Source organism: Camelus bactrianus, chromosome 35 (assembly GCF_048773025.1).
Source record: "Camelus bactrianus isolate YW-2024 breed Bactrian camel chromosome 35, ASM4877302v1, whole genome shotgun sequence".
Classification (NCBI taxonomy): Eukaryota; Metazoa; Chordata; class Mammalia; order Artiodactyla; family Camelidae; genus Camelus; species Camelus bactrianus.
The window spans coordinates 12,769,134-12,789,867 of NC_133573.1; the positions used below are offsets into that span (position 1 = coordinate 12,769,134).

At 38.4% G+C, this 20,734-nt stretch overlaps 2 long non-coding RNA genes across 3 annotated transcripts in view; both read left to right on the plus strand.

Moving 5' to 3' along the window:
* LOC123617933 (uncharacterized) overlaps positions 1-19,540 on the plus strand; it is a 66,758-nt gene extending 47,218 nt beyond the window's left edge. For both annotated transcript variants that reach the window (XR_012504124.1, XR_012504125.1), the window contains exon 3: positions 13,549-19,540. This is a non-coding gene — a long non-coding RNA (uncharacterized LOC123617933). The remainder of the gene's footprint in view (positions 1-13,548) is intronic.
* LOC123617984 (uncharacterized) overlaps positions 1-20,734 on the plus strand; it is a 103,693-nt gene that overhangs the window by 48,367 nt on the left and 34,592 nt on the right. The gene's annotated exons all lie outside the window — the stretch shown is intronic.

A 20,734-nucleotide genomic window follows, 5' to 3' on the forward strand; every position in this document is an offset into this window, starting at 1 on the left:
AGAAATTTCAGATCGGATTTTTTTAAGCCAGCTCTGTTTCTCACAAGAGAAGAACCTTGGAATATTTATAATAAAACATGGGAGAAGATGCTCTATGCATATGTAGTCAGCCCTTGAACAACACCGGTTTGAGTTGTGTGGGTCCACTCTTACGTTGATTTTCTTCCGTAGTAAATACTACAGCACCACCTGGTCCTCGTGGGTTGAACTGAGGATGCAGAACTGCAGATTCAGAGGAACAGCCAAGGAGTACCTGCCTATAAATTAGATGCAAAGATTGCGTGGAGAGTCGGGGCCCAGCATTACTCAAGGGCCCACTGTATTAACCAACATAAAGCTGGTTGACAGACCTGGAAGCCAGGATTCAAGTGCAGGTTGTTTATATGGCTTTCTTTTCAAAACCATAGAATATTTCCAAATATTGATCTTGTACTAAACAATAAGGGAAACTTAATGAATTTTAAAGAGTTGTTAACATATAGAAAAATTCTCTAACCAGGATGAAATTAAGTTAGAAATCAAGAATAGAAAAATAGAAAAAATATGCTTGGAAACTTAAATAACATAGACTGAAGAGGAAATCATGATAGAAATTACATTTAGCACTAAGCAGCCATTAATATTTTTCATAACAAAGAGCTAAAGTCATAGTTCTTAGAGGTGAATTTATAGCATATAATGTGTTTATTAAGAAAAAATGCATTAAAAATAAGGTAGTGGTTGGATTAAGGAGCTAGAAAAAGAAGAGTAAAATGAGTTCAATTAATGTAAAAGAAAGAAATAATAAAAATAGAAATTAATTAAATAAAAACAAAAGAACAGTAGTGGGGATAGACCAAATCAAAAACTGGTTATTTGGAAAAAACAAAAGAGAACAACCAAGAAAAAAGACCAAAGCCTCAGACTTACATTATTAGCATTCAGATAAGAGATTTTACTATAGAGAGATTTAAAAAAAAGAACAACCATAAATAATCCTTTACTTATGAACAGATGTGTGCCCCAGATTTAAATATTTAAGTCAAAATTTTTCTTTTAAAAAAATCACAAAAATTAACTGAATGAAAAATTGGACAACACGAATGGTCTAACAGTCATGGAAGAGATAAAATCAGCAATCAGAGCACTCCTTCCCACTGAAAAGACACCAGGCGCTGATGATTTTGCAGCTGAGTGTTGCATCTTCAAGGTACAGATAATCTCCAACTCATCCATGTTGTTTCAGGGATGGCAAAGTAAGATATAGCCCTATTTTATTTACGAGCACAGAGGCAAAACATTCTAAGTAAAATAGCAAGTTAAATTCAGCAGTGTTTATGTTCAAGTTGGGTTCATTTCAGGAACAGAAGGATGATTTCAGAAGTGATTCCAAAATCTTGTGATATGATATGCTATATTAGAGATTTAAAAAAAACTTTCTAATCATCCCAGTAATTCCACAAAAAGCATTTGATTAAAAAAAATCAACATTCATTATGATTTTTTAAAATCTTAGCAAGCTAGAAATAGAGAGGAAATTTCTTTACTTAATATTCAAAACCTACAGTAACCATGCATGTTGATGGGACTTTAGAAGCCTCCTCATTAAAGTCAGGGACAAAAAAAAAGATATTTCATGTCCCACTCCATTCAATAATGTACTAAAAGTTCTAGACAATCTAATGGATGAATAAAAATGTAAGAGGAACAAAATCAGAAAGAAAACCATGAGGCATATTTATATACATATAAAACCTAAGAAAAAATATTATTCCTAGTAATGAACCGATATAAAATCCTAAAACGAATTTGGAAGTTGGTGCACATTTTTTGATACAAGTTTAGCATAATCTATAGCATTCCTAATAATTTATTACAAAAGCAGCATACAACACATACTTTTTGTAATGACAACAAAAATGATACTTTACCTCTGGCTAAATCTAGCAAATACGTACTTGATAATTAAAAAGAAAATACAGCATTACTGAAGTAATGAAAGTCTCAAATAAATAGAGACGTCCTAAATAATAAAAAAAAAAAAAATGTTTTTGGATTAGAAGGTTTACTAAAGTAAAGATGGCAGTTTGCTCCAAAATAATGTATAAATCCAATTTAAAGTGATTTCCAGTTAAAATATCATCAGAGTTTTGTATAGAAATAGATAAATGTCCTTAATATTTATATGGCAGAGAAAAAGACAAGAATAGCCAAGAAAAATCTTTAAAGAGCAAGATAAGAGATCAATACTTTTTGTAAAATTAGTGTGATTTTAGCAGAGAGAAGAGAAGGTGCCCAGTGGGGTAGGACACAGAGCTCAAGCCCATGCATACAGAGAAACTCAGTATTTGTCAGGAATTGCATTACTGATCAGTGGGAGTAATAAAAGCGTGGTGGGAAAAGTGGTTATCCGTACGGGAAAAAGATAAAATTTAATTCTTACCTTATTCCCCAGGCTGGATTAAAAATTCAGTGTGTGGAGCAGCATTTCAAAAATTTAGAAGACGGATAAATCTGACTCCTTTAAAATATTAAACTCCTGTATAAGAAAGGTGCTATAAATAAAATTAAGATAAAATACAGATATTTACAATGCATATCATTTACAAAGAATTAGTTGGCTGAGTATATAATAATTGCTTACAGATTAAAGAAAGAACTGACTTAACAAAAAATAGGCAGAGTTGTTTTTTTTTTTCTTCTCCCAGAGGGAGGGGAGAGGATTGAATTATCGGAGCACAAAGAATTTTTAGAGCAGTGAAAATACTCTGACACCATCATGATGAATACATGTCATTATACATTTGTCTAAAATCATAGGATGTACAACACCAAGACAGAACCCTGAACTATGGACTTTGGGTGATAACGATGTGTCCACGTAGGTTTATCAGCTGTAATGAATGTACAACTTTGGTGGGGGGTGTTGATACTGAATGTGTGGAAGCAGGGGGTACAGGGGAAGCCTCTGTACCTTCCCCTCAATTTTGCCATGAATCTAAAACTGCTCAAAAAATAGTCTTAATTTTAAAAAATAAGCAAAGTTATATGAGATGGCAGTTTATAAAAGAGGATTGCCTAATGACCAATAAACATGAAAAACCGTTTCACTCTTACTACGTGGTCAGAGAATGTAACACAAGAAAGTAAGTTGCCATTTCATATCATGAAGTTAGAAAAATATTTAAAGCCAGACAAAACCAAATGGTGACTTGCATGTGGAGCAGGGAGAACTTTCAAATATTTCTGTTGGAAATATTAATTTGTACAAAATATTTGGAGAATAATTTGACAATGTCTAGCAGAGATGAAACTGTATTCCCTGTGTCCCAGCATTCCAGCCCAAGATCCAGATCCTTCCTGGAGGAATTCTTGCAGATGGTTGCACAAACACACTTGTACAAGAATGTTTGTTGTAGCCGTGCCAGTAATGGTAACAATCTGGAAGCAATCTAGATGTCCGTGGTAGAGTGAATAAACAAATTGTGATACAAGCAAGCAATTGTGGTCCATGTATGCACTGCATTTTAAACTTAAAACGAATAGACTGGAGTCACAGGTGTCGATGTCGATTAATCTCAAAAACATAATGTAGGAGGAAAAAAGTTGTAAAGCGATACCTAGAATAGGGTACCACTTATGTAAAGTTATACTCCTTCCAAACAATGCTACACATTATCACGGAGCTCCCTGAATAGGTAGTGAAGTGCACAGACTTATGTGAGAAAGATGAATGCCAAATTATCGACAGCGACTATCACTGGGGATGGAGGGAGGTGAACAGGATCTAGGAAGAGCATTTCCTCGTTTCCAGGAAGGGGGTCTTCCCTTTTTCTGCAATATTTAATTCCTTTAAAGGAAAATATGGAGTGAATATGGTAGGATGTCAAAAGTTGATGAAGTGTGGAGGTACAGCTGTTTTTTCTATTGTAATTTGTTGGCTTCTCTGTGTCCGTTCGTTCAAAATGAGTGTCTAGCATGCGCCAAGCACTGTTTTAAGAACCAGGGATAGAGGACTGAACAAAAAAGACAAAAGCCACCAGCCTTGTAGAACTTATATGCTAGGGAGTGTTTAAGGTATTTCATATTTTTTAATTTTATTTTTTATTGAAGTGTAGTTGATTTACAATGGTAGTTTCAGGTGTACAGCAAAACAATTCAGTTAAACATATACATACATATATATATATTTTCTTTACAGATTCTTTCCCATTATAGGTTATTATAAGAAATTGACTATAGTTCCCTGTGCTCTACAGTAGGTCCTTGTTGTTTATCTATTTTATGTGTAGTATACATAGTATGTATGTAACGTGTGTCTGTTAATCCCGAACTCCTAATGTATCCCTCCCCCGCCTTTCCCCTTTGGTAACTGTAAATTTGTTTTCTATGTCTGTGAGTCTATTTTTGGTTTGTAAATGGAATTTGTATCTTTTTTTTTAGATTCCACATAATATTTGTCTTTCTCCATCTGACTTATTTCACTTAGTATGATCATCTATAGGTCCATCCAAGGTATTTCATATTTTTTTAAAGAGTAAGAGAAATATGAAGTGAAGACAACTTTGTGGAGAAAGTGTTTGGAACTGTGCTTCGGTGGTGGGTTCAGTTGTGCTGAACAGTGTGTGGCCGTCAGCAGTCTGGTCAGTAAAATGGTTTTCTCTAGCGGGGTTCCACTGCCTGACTGCAAACAAGTAGAAGAGGAGCGATTGGGCTGGTGCAAAGTTGTTTTTCCAGGTAGGGAAGTGTAAGTTAAAAGCAAAGGTTCCGAGAGCATTCTGGGAAGGTTGCGGAGTAGGAAGCACCAGGAATGTGTCTCCCTGTGTAGATAACAATTACACTGCAGAATCTGTCCAGTGTCACTATTTTGGAACTCTGGGGTCTAGCAATTTCTAGGGGAAGGCTTCATGGAAAACTGTAGTTAAATTCAATCAATTTCAGCTCAGAGCATGGTAGCAGCTACCCATCCTTCACCTCTCCACCCCCCTAATCCTCCCGACCCCTCAGCAAGCAGCCTTGCATGTGTTCCTGGAGCAGCTTGTGCAGTTTTCAGGAGCCAGGGAACCTGTGCCCTGATTGCTGATTGTTGCATCAGATCATAAAGGTGCAGACAAAGAGGTGAGCGGGCATTGTTGCAAACCCCTCCTGCTCTGGCTGAAGTGACTTCCAGGGCATTTAAAGGGCTGGTGCCTACTGCCCCCACCTTAATTTTTCTCTTTGTACCCTTGTTTTGGGCTGGACACTAAAGACTAGAACATTCAAAAGCAACTGCGCCTATGGGACAATTAGAAAGTCACCACACACATTCAGGGACAGGATAGACTCAGAAAAGACCTGAGGAGTTTCTGCTTACATCTCAGGCTGACCCTCAGTATGGAGACGGCCTATAACGAGAGAGACAGAGACAGAGACAGAGAGAGGGAAATCACCAAACCTTGGGGAAGTGGGAGAGTCTGATTTCCAGAACTGCCTCATCATTATATGCAAATGTCCAGCTTTAAACAAAAAATCGCAAAGAATGCAAAGAAACAGAAGTATGGCCCATACAAAGGGAAAAAAATAAATAAACCAGCAGAAACCATCCCAGGGAAACACCAGATGGTAGACCTACTAGATAAAGATTTAAAGAAGCTGTCTTAAAAATGCTCAAAGAACTAAAGGAAAATGAGTAGAAAGTCAAGAAAACGATGTATGAACAAAATGGAAATATCAATAAAGATATAGAAAATGTAAAAAGAGAGAGAGAGACAAACATTCTAGCTAACAGGTGTCTTACTTAGCCTTGAAAAGAAAGGAAATTCTGATCTACGTGACAACATGGATCAACCTGCCTAAGCAATGTTATGTCAGTCTGGAAGTTCGATGCTGCTTTTCTTGCTCAGTGATTTTAAAGAAATTGAGTCCTTCCAGTATGATTTTTTTCTCTTTCTTTTCTAAGCTGCATTCCTATTCCCACCTAAGGAATGCCTGTATGTATTGGCAAGTATGGTGTTTCAAAAAGTGTTTGGGACATTGTGCAACGTTCCTTAATTCTTTCTGCTATTTATCACAATTGTTATTTAAAGAAACATGTATGTACTGCATGAAAATATTTGAAAATATTGTGACTTTTTTTGCTCTTAGTTTAAATAAGCTCCAAAATAACTGGGGAAAAATTATACTCAGTGAAACACGGCAGTCACCAAAAGACAAATACTGTACGATTCCACTTATGTGAGGTACCTAGAGCAGTCAAAGTCACAGTGGCGGAAATCGGGATAGCCGTTTCCAGGGACGGGCAGGGAGGGGAGTGGGGGTTTAGTGTTTACTGGGTGCAGAGTTTCAGTTTTGCAAGATGCAAAGAATTCTGGTGATGGTTGCATAGCATCGTGAATGAAGTTAATGCTGCTGAATTGTGCACTTAAAAATAAATAAGGTGGTGAGTTTTATGTTTTGTGTATTTTACCACAAAAAAAAAATGGGCAAAAAAGAAGCAAAGATACAAGGGCCAAGGGAGTTTAGAGTATTTGCAGGAGAATAGTTGAGATAATGGGCCATGGACTCCCAGCTGGATGGGAGGGATGTGGTGAAAGGTCAGGAGCAGGGGGAGAGGTCCGTGGATGTAAGTTTCATCAAGGTCACAGGGGACAGAGAGGCTGTAGGGCGACTTGAGCAGGCCAGCCAGAAGGACAAAGTTCTGCTTGGAGAGGTTTGTGCTGGTGATGATTTTGGAGTGGTAGGTTTTTTTTTCCCACTTAATGATATACCATGGGTGTTTTTCCATTTCCATTTAACCAATCTCTTATTGTAAGTCATAGTAACAAGTTTGTTATTTACACTAATAAGTTATGATCGTTAAAAAAATCCTCACCAAGCAGTCTTTGACTTCTTGAGACAGTGGAAGAAACCCTGGGACTCCAGACAAACTCAGGATGAAAACTGCTGACTGGTGCCCTCTCCAAGGGGAAGGCACACCCTTGACCATGATGGCCCGGACTTCTCTGCACACTTACTCATGTCACAACAGAGATCAACTTTCTCTAACTTGCCCATCAACATATGTGAAGTAATCAATTCCTCAAAACTTACTGAGTTGCTTCTATGTGAAAGGAACTCTTATCAGAAACTGGAAATGTAAAAATGCTCTCAGATATAGATGCAGTTAGGTGAGGACATAAATTACTGTGAGACAAAGTTCAGGAAGAGACAGATTTAGCATGAGGTGAATGACAATCAAGTGTCAGTGCCCCTCATTTACCAGGTCCTTTCCAACCTCAATACACGTAGGTGGCCATACGTTTTGGTAAAATTTGAAAAAGTGAGGTTTTTTTTTTTTAACTGAAGTATAGTCAGTTACAATGTGTCAATCTCTGGTGTACAGCACAGTGTCCTGGTCATGCATATATATACATATATTCATTTTCATATTTTTTTCATTAAAGGTTATTACAAGATATTGAAGATAGTTCCCTGTGCTATACAGAAGAAACTTTTTTTTAAAACCTATTTTAATATATAGTGGCTAACATTTGTAAATCTCAAAACTCCCAAGTTTATCCCCTCCCACCCACTTTCCTGGGTAACCATAAGATTGTTTACTAAGTCTGCAAGTCTTTTTCTGTTTTGTAGATGAGTTCATAGTGTCCTTTTTCTTTTTTAGATTCCACATATGAGTGATATCATATGGTATTTTTCTTTCTCTTTCTGTCTTACTTCACTTAGAATGACTGTCCCTAGGTCCATGCATGTTGCTGCAAATGGCATTATTTTATTCTTTTTTAAGGCAGAGTGGTATTCCATTGAGTGTTTTATTTTTAAACTGTCTCTCACTTCTTACTTTTTCCATTGCTGAAATGGCCAAGGACATTTTTAAGACCCAGCAAAGGAGAAGTTGGGTGGAGGGCACGTCTAGTTGAGTTGATGGAAACGTGTGTTTGGAGCTCACAGACACCGCATTGTGAAATGAACTGATTGCCACGCGCACCAGGGTAGCAGTGATTTCCAGAACCGTCTCACCACCCGCTGGGCTGATTCACGGGGACTTGATGTGGGCTCAGAACAGAGGCTTTATCACAACTGGAACAGGCCCCGTGGCACTCAGCACAGGAAGTAGGTGGGTCCTGGAGGAGACACGAGGTTTGAAGTGAATGGAGCCCGATGCTCATCTGTGGAAAATTCTCCTAATCAGACATGTAAAACTATAAACAGAGGATTTGGTTCACAGCAGTGCCTGATCAAAACAGAACTTTCTGAAGTCAGGAGTGCTCTCAGTAACACAGTATATAAGTAGTTACACAATTATATATGTATCATACTTTTGTTTGTTTGTTTGTAGTCGCACAAAATACTATAATTTTAGGTATCTAGGCACAACCAGATGGCAGTGCTACAAAGGGTAAGGACGTCTCCATGTGATGTTGTATGTTTCATTCATTCTAATTGTCAACAATCATAAAATTGTGCCCAACCGTTATAGAAGAAAAACTGAATTCTCTTTCCTTTTTATCTATAAGAATATTACAATTAAGTAACTGATAGGTAGTTATTCAATGAAAATATTATTTTTCTAGATTTCACAATGTGTGTTGTATCCATTCAGTTAAGAGTTAATTTTGTGATTTGTTTTCTAAAATATTCATTTTCATGTCTTATTTTGGATTAATCAGTTCCAATTATTTTTCCTAAAGAAGTTCCCCCAAATTGTCAGATCCTACGATTCTGCCCCAGTGCATGTTAACTCAGAGAAAGATAGAAGAGGGACAGGGGGAGTTCTGGAAAGGTCGAAGTTATTCATGACAGAGATGATCAAAGAAGGGTTTCAGCTAAGCTGTGATCAAGTGGAAGGATGTGAATTCAGAAAAGTGGCGAATGGTGTCCTGAATGAAGAAGGGAAGGCTTCCTGGGTCTTTGGTAACTGCTATCCCTGGACCCACCCCCTCAAGTATTCCCAGTTTATTACTGACACATCTTATCTACCTCCACATCCTTTCTGATTCCGTATCCAGAAACCTTTTTCTGCTGATGTTTTGTGCAAACTGAATTCTCTTTTCTTTTTCTCTGTAAAATTATTACAATTCAGTAACTCCAGTGGGTTCAGTTAAGGCTGATGTACAATTAAGTTTGCACAACGGGTTCAAGTAACAAATTAGAGTGAGCCTGGTGGGTGTTCGGGGAAGAGACTTTCCCAGGATGGGTTCTGGGTAGGAGTTCAAACCAAGAGAGGGTGCCAGTTCTGGCCAGGCCCTCTGACCTGAATTACGCAGAAACAAAACAAACTTTCTCCCCTGCTCTTCAGTTACAGTGTAATTGGTGAACAGGAGTCAGAAACAGAGAAGTCCTATTTTTAAGCTTGAGGCTGGAGTCACCTTCATTCTTGAGATGGAAACAATCATCATATTCAGAAGCCAAGGGCAAGAAGAGCTTTCACACGGAGCAGTGTGGCCCGGAGACCATGACACCGTGTCCATGACTTGTTAATTTCGTACATGCCTGCGTGTGTGTGCGTGTGTGTGTGAGAGGCAGACAGGCTGAGACCACCATGTCCTGTGCAGGGTCGGGGGCCCTGAAGGTGGTGTCTGGTGCTGCGTGTCCCTTCACTTCCTCCCCTCCTGGGACCACTTCTGCAACTTACATCTCTGGTGACTCGTCGGGCAGTTCCAGGGGCTCCCGACTCCGGATGACTCAGCACCAGAGAGTGTAGCTGACATCAGTGGGGAGAGGACAGCCTCCCAGACACAGAAGTTCAGCCCCTGGGACCTGGGACACAAGGCTGGAGACAGGTGGAAACAGCTGAATAGTCACTGAGTCATGGGAGGAAAAACCGAGAGCCATCACTCCCGGAGATGGGACCACGGGAGCAATGAATTGTGACCACGACCTCCTTCTTGCCAGGCTGATGCTCCAGGCCCCGCAGAAACGCAGACGCTCTTGTCGCCTGACCGGACGGCTAACCTTCCGCCGCGGACAGAGTGACGGGGCTTCTGCTTTGTGCTACTCTCGAACGTCCCGCTTTCTGCTCCCTCCTGCCTTGGCTTTCCAGTCCCCCCAGGATTGGTGGCCGAGCTCTGGGTGTCCCACGCCCACTCTGGTCAGCTCAGGGCTGCTATATGTCACCCTGGTCATCATCCCTGTGCTCCGCCAGCCTCTGCTCTTGAACGACTTGCGATGTGAAGGCAGAGGATGTGCACCCAACGAGCACTTGCCAGGTGCGACACTTCTGGGAGGGACTTTCATATTTGCTGTTTAATGCAACTTCCTCCTCACAGCTCTCCTCCAGGGTGGGTAGAATTCCCCGTTTCACAGCCAAGCGAGCAGAGACTCAGAGGTGGCCCCTCGTGCAGGTCCCGTGGATGACCAGCTTCCCTCCGGTTTTACTCTTCTTCCCCCGACTTCCATGAAATGGACTTTCTTCGCTGTTCTTCAAAGCTAGGGAGAGTCATACCCACAGGATCGTTCTGAGGAGTCAACGAACTGCTCAGTCTGAAAGTGCCCAGCACGTGGTGAATACTTAAATAGCAATTTCCTTACTGCGTCCTCTTCTGACTTCTGCTCAGGAAGCCCGCTCTGCTGTCAGAACCTGGGCCTGGCACACGTCCAGGGCAGCACCAGGGCATGTGGCAGGCTGTAGTACACGTTGGATGGATGAATTAATGGAGAGTCAATGGAGGCACTGAAACTCCGTGTAGGGTTTGCGAAGCCCTGAAGACCATCCTTGCCCCTACACTGTGCTCCTTGTGGGTCTGTCTTCTGAACATCAGCTTGCTCCTTTGCTGGATGTCTCTTCACTCACAGCTGAGCCCCCACGGCTGTCCCCACCAGTTCACACGAACATGCTTCTCTGCCATGCAGGTCCTCTTTCACTGGGTCCCAGACTCTCCTAGCTTGCTTGTACCTCTTCTTTCCAAGTCACCACTCTGATATCCTGGACTAAGGAGGCTGGGCAAGAGAGGATGTGTTGAAATTTGTATCATTTTTTTTTTAGATTCCACATATAAATGCTATCAATGTGATATTTGTCTTTCTCTAACTGGCTTCACTTAATATAATCATCTCCAGGTCCATCCATGTTGCTGCAAATGGCAGGATTTCATGCTTTTTATGGCTGAGTAGTATTCCATTGTGTGTGTGTGTGTGTGTGTGTGTGTGTGTGTGTGTGTGTATATATATACCACATCTTCTTTATCCAGTCATCTGTCAATGAACAGTTAGGTTGTTTCCATGTCTTGGCTATTGTAAATAGAACTGCTGCAGACGTTGGGATGCATGTGTCTTTTCAAATTACAGTTTTCTCCAGATAAGCTAGACAGAGAATGTAAAAAAATGATACAAATTTTATTTACAAACCAAAAATAGACTCACAGACCTAGAAAACAAACTATGGTTACCAAAGGGGAAAGGGCAGGGGAGGGATAAATTAGGAGTTTGGGATTAACAGAAACACACTACTGTATATAAAACAGATAAACAACAAGGACCTACTATAGAGCACAGGGAACTGGATTCAATTTCTTGTAATAGCCTATGATGGAAAAGAATCTGAAAAGAAAATATATATGTATATGTATAACTAAATTGCTTTGCTGCACACCTGAAACTACCATTGTAAATCAACTACACTTCAATAAAAAATAAAATTAGAGAGAGAGAGGATGTGTTGAGCTGAGCGAGTGGTCCTGAAGGGACAGGTCGGCTAAGGCATAGATGTGTGTGGACATGGGCAGGATTGGGCTGCAGCGTGCTTAGACTGGGCTGAGCTGACCACCTGCTGGTTCCACAGCTTTCCAAATAATGAAGCAATCTACTGAGAGCCTGGAGTTTGGAATCAGAGAAGAGAGCTTTGGATAGCAGTATGAGCAAGAATTCTATAGATGCTTTCTCCCTTAGCCAACAGTTCCATTAAGGAAATTTATTTCAGTGTTTGGAAGCCTGAGGATTTTAGTTCAGTCATGGGGGACTTCCAGTCATGACTGTCCTTGGTCAGCAGATTGAAAGGCAGCCCAGAGTGGGGAATAAAAGCCCCCGGGCCATCTGTAAGACCTAGGCATACCTGCAGCCACGCCCTGAAGGGGATACCTGGTCCTCTGCTGAGCATCTGGTAGGGGTCACGAGAACGTACCTGGTAATCACGTCAAAAACTGCCTCTAGAACTTGATTAATCTCCAAAATTCAGAGTCCTGGAAAGGAATAAAGAAGTCCACAGAAAAGCTCGCTAGAATAAAGAAGGATGCCATGACCAAGGAATTTCCTGCTCTTAAAGCCCCATGTCCCACAGCTGGGACCACTTAGTGACACCCCGGAGACCCAGCCCTGCCCCAGGCTCCATGATCAGTTCTGTTTCTGTAGGAGGCACTCAGGTATCATGCTGGGGCTTCAGCATTGGGCCAGCCTGGCTCCAATTCCCTCCGATCTTGCACTCCCGAGTCTGGTAAGTGGATTCTTCACAGGGTTTTTTCGATGAGGCCACACCTGTGACTCAGAAGTTCCAGACCTGCATCCTTATCTTACCCCTGCATCCTTGACCTCCTGCCTGCCTCTGCCTTTTCGGGACTGGAAGCTTGCCTTGCTGCCACAAGAATTTGCAGGAATCAGATCCCTCTGTTGCTCGTCAAGTCTAAAGTAGATTTAGCTCACTCAGTGCTGACATCTTCCAGGACAACCTGCCCTAACCCATGGGATCAGCCAGGTTTTGCACCATGACTTCCCCCACCCCAACTCCGTCTGACTAGACCTGACGTTTGTGCCCTGATCATGAAAGAGCAAAGTTGGGAGGATTAACTAACGCATCCAAGCCCAGCCTTTCTTATCTGCCTGTAGAATCCTGGGGCGTGGGCGAAAGCTGCTAAGGCAGCAGGACGTCCAGACGTCCCAGGGGTACCACGGAGCATGCAAGAAATGAACTCATCGACTTCTTTTTTTAAATTGAAGTATAGTTGGTTTACAGTGTTGTGTTAATTATGTATAGCATAGTGATTCACATGTATATGTTCTTTTTCATATTCTTTTTCATTATAGGTATTATGAAGTATTGAATATAGTTCCCTGTGCTGTACAGTAGTTTCTTGTTGTTTATATATAGTATATACAATTTTATATATAGTAATTTGTATCTGATAATCCCAAACTCCCAATTTATCCTTCCCTCCTCCCTGCTTCCCCTTTGGGAACTGTAAGTTCGTTTTCTATGTCTGGGAGTCTGTTTCTGTTTTATAAATATGTTCATTTGTGTCATTTTTTTTAGATTCCACATATAAATTATATCATATGGTATTTTGTCTTTCTCTTTTTGGCTTACTTCACTTAGTATGACATTCTCCAGGTCCATCCATGTTATTGCAAATGATATTATTTTACTCTTTTTCATGGCTTAGTAGTATTCTATTGTGTGTGGAACAACTTCTTTATCCAGTCATCTGTGGATGGATATTTAGGTTGCTCCCATGTTTTGGCTACTGTAAATAGTGCTGCTGTGAACATTGGAGGTGCATTTCGAATTAGAGTTTCCTCTGGTTATATGCTTGGGAGTGGGATTGCTGCATTACATGTTCAGTCTATTTTTAGTTGTTTAAAGAATCTCCGTACTGTTTTCCATAGTGGCTGCACCAAACTACGTTGCCACAGACAGTGAACACTTCTACTTCTGAACTAAAACCTACCAACCATTCCAAGAAGCCTGGCTTCCGATTCTGCACATGTTCGTTCACGTCAGCCTTCCAAGATCTTGGTACTGCACCATATGCCTTCATTTCAAAGACCCAGCCAATTAAGGATCTTAAACTGCTGTGAAGACATAAAAGTGTCCGCAAACAGTAACTACACAGAGGATCACTTCCAAGACTGAGATTTTTGTTATCTCATTTTAGGCATTCTAAATTAAGCCCTGGGGAAACATTCTACTGCTAATAAATAATGGCTTGTTGTAATATGCATTATTGCTGAGATAATAGGCCACATCAGTATCTATTCGAGTTATTGTAACCGGAAAATAAGAGTGGAGAGTCCTACTCTGGGTCCCAATATTGAGGAAAAACAAATGTTAATTTTCATAGCGTCATGTTTGGTTTAAATTATGTATTCTAAATGAAGGCATGTATTCACCTTCAATATAATGAGTTCATTTATTACCCAGCCACATTGGATTTCTATCAATTTTCGCTCTAAAACAATTTTGTGTGATAGGACCCAGAAGAACAAAAACAGTCTATGACTTATCAATACATTGAAATTCACTGAGACTGTTGATGAAATGTTTAGATTTTTAAAAAGTGGCTTCATAATAAACTTGAAAAGTCATATCATAAAGGTCTTAAAAAATCTTAGCTCAGAATCTGCTCCCTGCTGAGCTGTATTTCAGAATGTGTTGATTTTTTTAAAAATCCTGAATCTCTTGTATATTCCACTTTTTAACAAATATTACCAACTCTCCAGATAGAAAAATCACAGCCTCTGATTGATCGCCAAGTTTTGACTTGAGTTTTTAATTCACAAGAAGGGATTGCTTAAAAACTATTTTCCCCTTGTGATTATTTTAAAGCTTATTTTAAAAAGACATTTTTTTCCAAAATAAATTTGGATGGAATTAGACTCATGAAATAATTGACTTTGGGAAAATGTACAGCCACTCCAAGGCTTTTGTTTCCAATTTTGATCAAGCACCTCTAAAGCCATGTAACTCAGTGGGGATTAATAGGGAGTGAGTTGGCCACAAATAATCGATGAAAAGAAAGCAACTTAGTACAATGATTTTAAATCCCAAGTTCACAGTTTGCCTGACAGTGGATAGTCCAGTGAAATTCATAGTGGCAAAGATCTAGATCTCTACTAAATGAGATTTCTGAAAGAAACACTAAACCGCCTATATTCTAGGAATTGTGGTGTTAAATAAAAAGGACCTTGAGTTTGCTGATCTTTGTAATGATGCAACAGGAAGAGCATTAATAAATGGAAAATCATCCTAAACATTTTGGGTTTTCTTTTCAAACCATAGAGTGGATTTGGCCTCTGTAACTGACCCATATTCCCACCAAAGCAGCCAGGACTTGAGGGACCAGAGAAAAGAGTTATTGAGGAAAGCTCAGCATTTGGCATCATTTTTTCCTCTGTACGTAACAGATCTTAAGCTGTTCAGGGCAAAGTCTAGGAAACCAGGCAGAAAACAATGAAACACAGGGTGGAATTGTCAAGAGTCTCATGATGCTTGGGAAACAGAACTTGGTTTTCAGAGTCTGCCAAAAAGGGAAGGGGGTCCCACAGAAAGTCACTCGGACTCCCTGGAGGCTACACCCAGCCTATGGGTAAACCAAGCCTTGTAAAAGTCCCAACTCCACCTCAGGTCGACTCAATTCCCGACTGGGTTGAACGCATCTGATCCCATTTTAGATGCCTCACAGAGGGTAAGGGAAAGCCTCTTTGAAGAAAAAGAATAGAGTCCGAGGCCATACATTTTAAAAATCTCAATGTCTAACGTTAAATAAAATACTACATGGACGCATTCATGACTCAGATATTGATCAGACAAGTACTTAAAAGTAATGGAGATTATTATGTTAAAAAACATTGAAATCAAAATAAAGAATTTTTACCAGAGTACTAGACCCTTAAAAAATATATCAAATGGAAATTCAAAAACTGACAAAATAATAATGTAAATTAAACTGTAAATAGATGTGTTTTATAATTGATTATATATAACTGAAGAGGATTAGGAAATGTGAATGATGTGATGAACAAAACTAACCTAATTAACAATGCACCTTACAAGGGTAAAATATGCTTTTTCTCAAGTCACATATGCCAGATTTTACCAAAATTGATAATTTGCTAGGTCATAAGGCCCAACAAATTTGAAAGGGTTGAAATCATGTTCTCTTACAAAGTGGAATTAAACTAAAAAGAAAACAAGCAAAAATAATCGCTGGAAAATCGTCAAATACTTGGAAGTTGAGCAATTCATTTTAAAATAAACCTTGGGTCAGAAAAGAAATCCCAGTGGAGCAAAATGATACTTTGCACTAAATGAAAATAAAAATATGGCATATCTAAATATGTTGAATGCCACAAATGCTGTGCTTACAGAAAAATGGATAACCATCAAATCCATATGTTCAAGAAGAAAGCTTAAAAAACAACAATCTCACTATCCAGTTCAAAATGAGAGGGGAAAAAAAAAACTTCCAGCAAATTAAACCCAAGAATGTAGACGGAAGGAAATAAGAAAGATAAGAGCAGAAATTAATAAAATAGTAACCCTCAGTACAATAGAGAAAAATCAACAAGGCTGAAATGTGGTTCTCTGCAAGTCAGTTCTTTGAAGACTGAAAAAAGAGAGCCCCCCCCCCATAATCAGCATCAGGAGTCAAAAAAAGGAAGTCACTACAGTTCATACAGACATTTAAACGATAAGAAGAGTTGCTGGAAATAAATTTAGGCAAGAAATTTACAACTTCCCAAGAATAGAAAAAGAGGAAAATACATCCCAATTCATTTTTAAGAGACCGGCATAGTCTTGATACTGAAGCCCGGCAAGAATAGCACGAGGAAAGAGGATTACAGGCTGGCTTTTCTAGTGAACATAGACACACGATCCTAAGCAAAACATCAGCAAACTGAATCCAGCAATTTATAAAAACAAAACCAAAAACACATCACAGGAAGCTGGATTTATTCCAGCAATGCAGGGTTGATTTAACATTGTAAAAATCAATAAAATGCAATTCACCATATTAACTGAATAAAGGATAAAAATTGATTACCATGTCAGATTCAGAAAAAGCTTTTGAGAAACTTCAAACCCCAGTAACGATTAAAAAGGAAAGAATTTACCAAAGTGGATATAGAAGGAAAGTTCCTTAATTTGTTCCATAACAAGTATGTTCAAAAAACTTAGAGTAAGCATCGTACTTAATTTTGGTATATCAGAAGTTTTCCTCCTTAGATCAGCAGTGAGACAAAGATACCTAATGTCACCATTTTATTTAACATTGTAATAGAGGTCATAGCCAGTACGATAAAGCAAGAAAAAAGTAGAATGATTAGAAAAGAAGGAATAAAACAGTCATTCTACATAGACTGTTTGAAATAATCTACAAGCTATTATCATGTATAAGTTAACCTAGTAAGGACACGAGATAAAAGACTAATACAAAAATCTTTATGTATATTAGCAATAAAGAATTCAAGATGAAAAATTAAGTATACCATTTATAGGAGCATCAAAAATATCAAACATCTATCTAACGAAAAATGTGCAAAACTTCTATGTATAAAATTACAAAACATCATGGAAATAAAGTAAAAATACCTAAATAAGTGGAGATTTACACCATGGTCATAGATTGCAAGACTAAAATTGTTAAGATAGCAAGTCTCCGCAAGTTGATTTATAGAGTAAATGCAGACTCAATCAAAATTTCAGCAGTTCTTTTTGGGGGGGCGGTGAAACTCAACAAGCTGATTCTGAAATTTATGTGAAAATACAAAAGTCCAGAAATAGCCAAAGTAATTTTGAAGAAAAGCTAATTTGAAGAACTTATGCTATCATACATTGGAACTAATTATGAAATTACTGTAATAAAGTCAATGTGCCACATGCACAAGGAGAGACAAACTGAGAAATGAAACGTAACAGAAAGTACACAAAGAGACCCAAATATATAGTCATTTGATTAAATGACAAAGATGATAATGATGTGCAATGAGAAAAAGATGGTCTTTTCAACTAGTGGTGCTGGACCAATTGAATATCCACATTGAAAAAAAGAAATCATACACTAGATAAATTCTAGGAGGACTGTATAAGTAAATATGGAAGACAAGCCAAATAAACTTCTGGAATAAATCACAGGAAAGTATCTTCATGCTTTTGGGATGGGAAAAGATTTTTAAGAAGGACTAAACATAATGGATAAATAGGACAGGATAAACAAATAAATAATGATAATTGCTAAACAGAACTAAAAATTAAGAAACTGGTTGACCTGATGACAACATCAAGAGAGTGAAAAGGCAAGCTAAGTAGATGAGGGGTGATTTTTGCAATACAGATAATCTAAAAAGAACACACATGTAAATGTGTAAAAACATATGAAATATGTAAAAAACAAAAACTTTTACAAAGAAGGATAATCAGTAAGGAAATGGGCAAACTATACAGATGGATACTTCACAAAAGAAGACACCCAAGTGACAAATAAACACATGAAGAGGTGTTCAAAATGATTAGTTATCAGATAAATGCAAATTCAAATAATAAGATACCATTGCACACCCTCCTGCATGGCTGAAAAAAAAAGGACTGATGACTCCAGGTTTTGGCAGGGATGTGGACCAACTGGAACTCTTATATACTGCTGGTGGATGTGTAAATTGGTAAAAATCACTTTGAAAAAAAGTAAAATAGACTTAAACACTGGCATCCAGCAATTTCCCTTTTTAAAAGATTAAGTTGATAAAAGCAAGATTGATTTAGAAAATAGACACTAGCCGTTATTATAATGAAAAAGGAGACATCACTAAAGATATTTCAGGATATTGTGAAAAAATTTTATGCCAAAAAGGTGAAAATTGAGATAAAATGGACAAATTTCTATAAACACAGCTTTTCAAAACTCATATTAAGAAGAAACAAAAAATCAGAATAGTCCTCTAATTACTAAAGATATTAAATCTGTAATTAAAAACTTACCCACAAACAAAACTCTATGTCCATATGGCATCACAAGTGAATTCTATAGAACATTTATTATTATTTTGAGCAACTGATAGAATTAAGAAAAAGTACGTTTGACCTTACATGATGCTAGCATATTCTCTTTTAAAGCAAATGGTACTGTTACCTTGGAACAAGAGAGAAAGAATTGGACCCTGAATAAAAAAAAATGATTATATGACCATGATAAACACTGTTTATTGATTTCCAATATTAGAATTAATCTATAGGCAGACCTCAAAATATTTAACTATCAGTAGAGGCAAAATGTACATAACATCAGTTTTGACAATGTAAAAAAGTCTATCAAAAGTAGAAGTTAAAGGAATCACTACGCTGTACACCAGCAACTAATGCAACATTGTAAATCGACTAGATTTCAATTTTAAATATTTTTAAAAGTAAAAATTAGAAATTGTAGAAAAGTGTGGAGGCAACAATATTCTCATATTGCAAAGTAAGGGATCAGGATACACTGTTGGAAATGGATGGAACAGGAAATAGAAGTTTAGATATGGTGTTTTAATTTTAAAAGGAAACCAAAGGAGAGGGGAAAATTAATGGTAAAACTATCATATATTGAGAGAGAGGAGAAGGAGATAAAATAGTAAAAATGCAGTTGAATTTACTATACTCCATCAACTATTTACATAGTATTTGCAAATATTTACATAGCATTTCCATTATATTAGATAGTATCTGTAATCTAGAGATGATTTAAAGTACACAGGGAGGATGTACGTAGGTTATATGCAAATACTATGCCATTTTATACAAGGGACCTGAGCATCCTTGGATTTTGGTACCCGTGGGGGGTCCTGAAACCAGTCCCCTGCAGATATGAGGGATGACTGTATGGCTTAAGCAATAAGAAAGACACAAATAAATACATATGTATATATACTTCCAGGCTGATCATGAGGATTAAATGCAATGAAGTGTAACAAGTGCTTGGCAAAGAGTAGGCTTTCCATACCTGTCAGTTTTTCCTTTTTATTGCAGTCAGAACATTGATTTTGTCTTTTGCTGCCCTCCCTCTTTACTACTGGGTGGTTTGGTCTGTTGCCATCACATTTTTTGCATGTCTTTATAGTAAGTATCCTTAACTTTTCATCAAAATCTTGCCTTTATTATTGAACGGCTTCCCTCTTATTTTTAGAGAATTCCCGTTGCTTGAAATAGTTCCAAGAGATCTTTAGGAGTGAGATCTTCAGTCAGAAGCACTTGCCAGAACACCTCAAAGCATTCCGTGGAAGGAGTTGCTTTCCTTACCATGGAAATAAGATAAATGCTGTGTTTCTATGGTTACTCTTCCTCCTTTATTAATGCTAAAAACCTCCAGTTTTAGCTTCCTAAATAAAAGTAAGGAGATGTGCTGGTCTTCAATAGCGTGCATATATCATTGACATTTTCCAGGCTACTTTTACGTACAATGCTATTCTTTGTACAGTGCAGCCAGTACTGTTGGACTTATACGTCAACTCCCATTTTGAAGAGTTCCTCAAGCAGCTATAAAGTTGTGTGCTTGTCAGGAACTTCCCCTAAAACATGCCATACATGGGGTTCTTTTCTAAATAGGAGTGATTATTTTATACTATGACCTTTAGATTTGTAGTCTATACTGTATATGAAGTAGAACCTCTCTCTTTAGGACTTTGACCTGTTTCTTGAGATTTTCACTTACCATGAGCCCTTGATGATGTGGATGATGCTACAACCTGGAAATGTTTGACTCGTATTGACTTGCCTTTACTTCTTACCTTATTCCAGTGTTGATTCCCTGGTCATTTTAATTGAGAACTGATGGGCACGTTGTGGGGGTACCTGAGGGATAATCAGCACATTGACATACTAGTTCGGGAGTTGGCTCGTGTGCAGAGAAGGGCTGAAGGATGGTGAGAGGACAGCTTGATGCAGATCAAGGACTGGCCTCGCATAGGAAGCTATGAAAAGTGCAGGCAAGGTTGATCATGTTGGTTTTGAAGGGTATCTCTGTCCGTTCGGGCTGCATAACAAAATACCACAGACTGAGTGGCTTGTAAACAACAGACAGTTCTTTCTCACAGTTCTGGA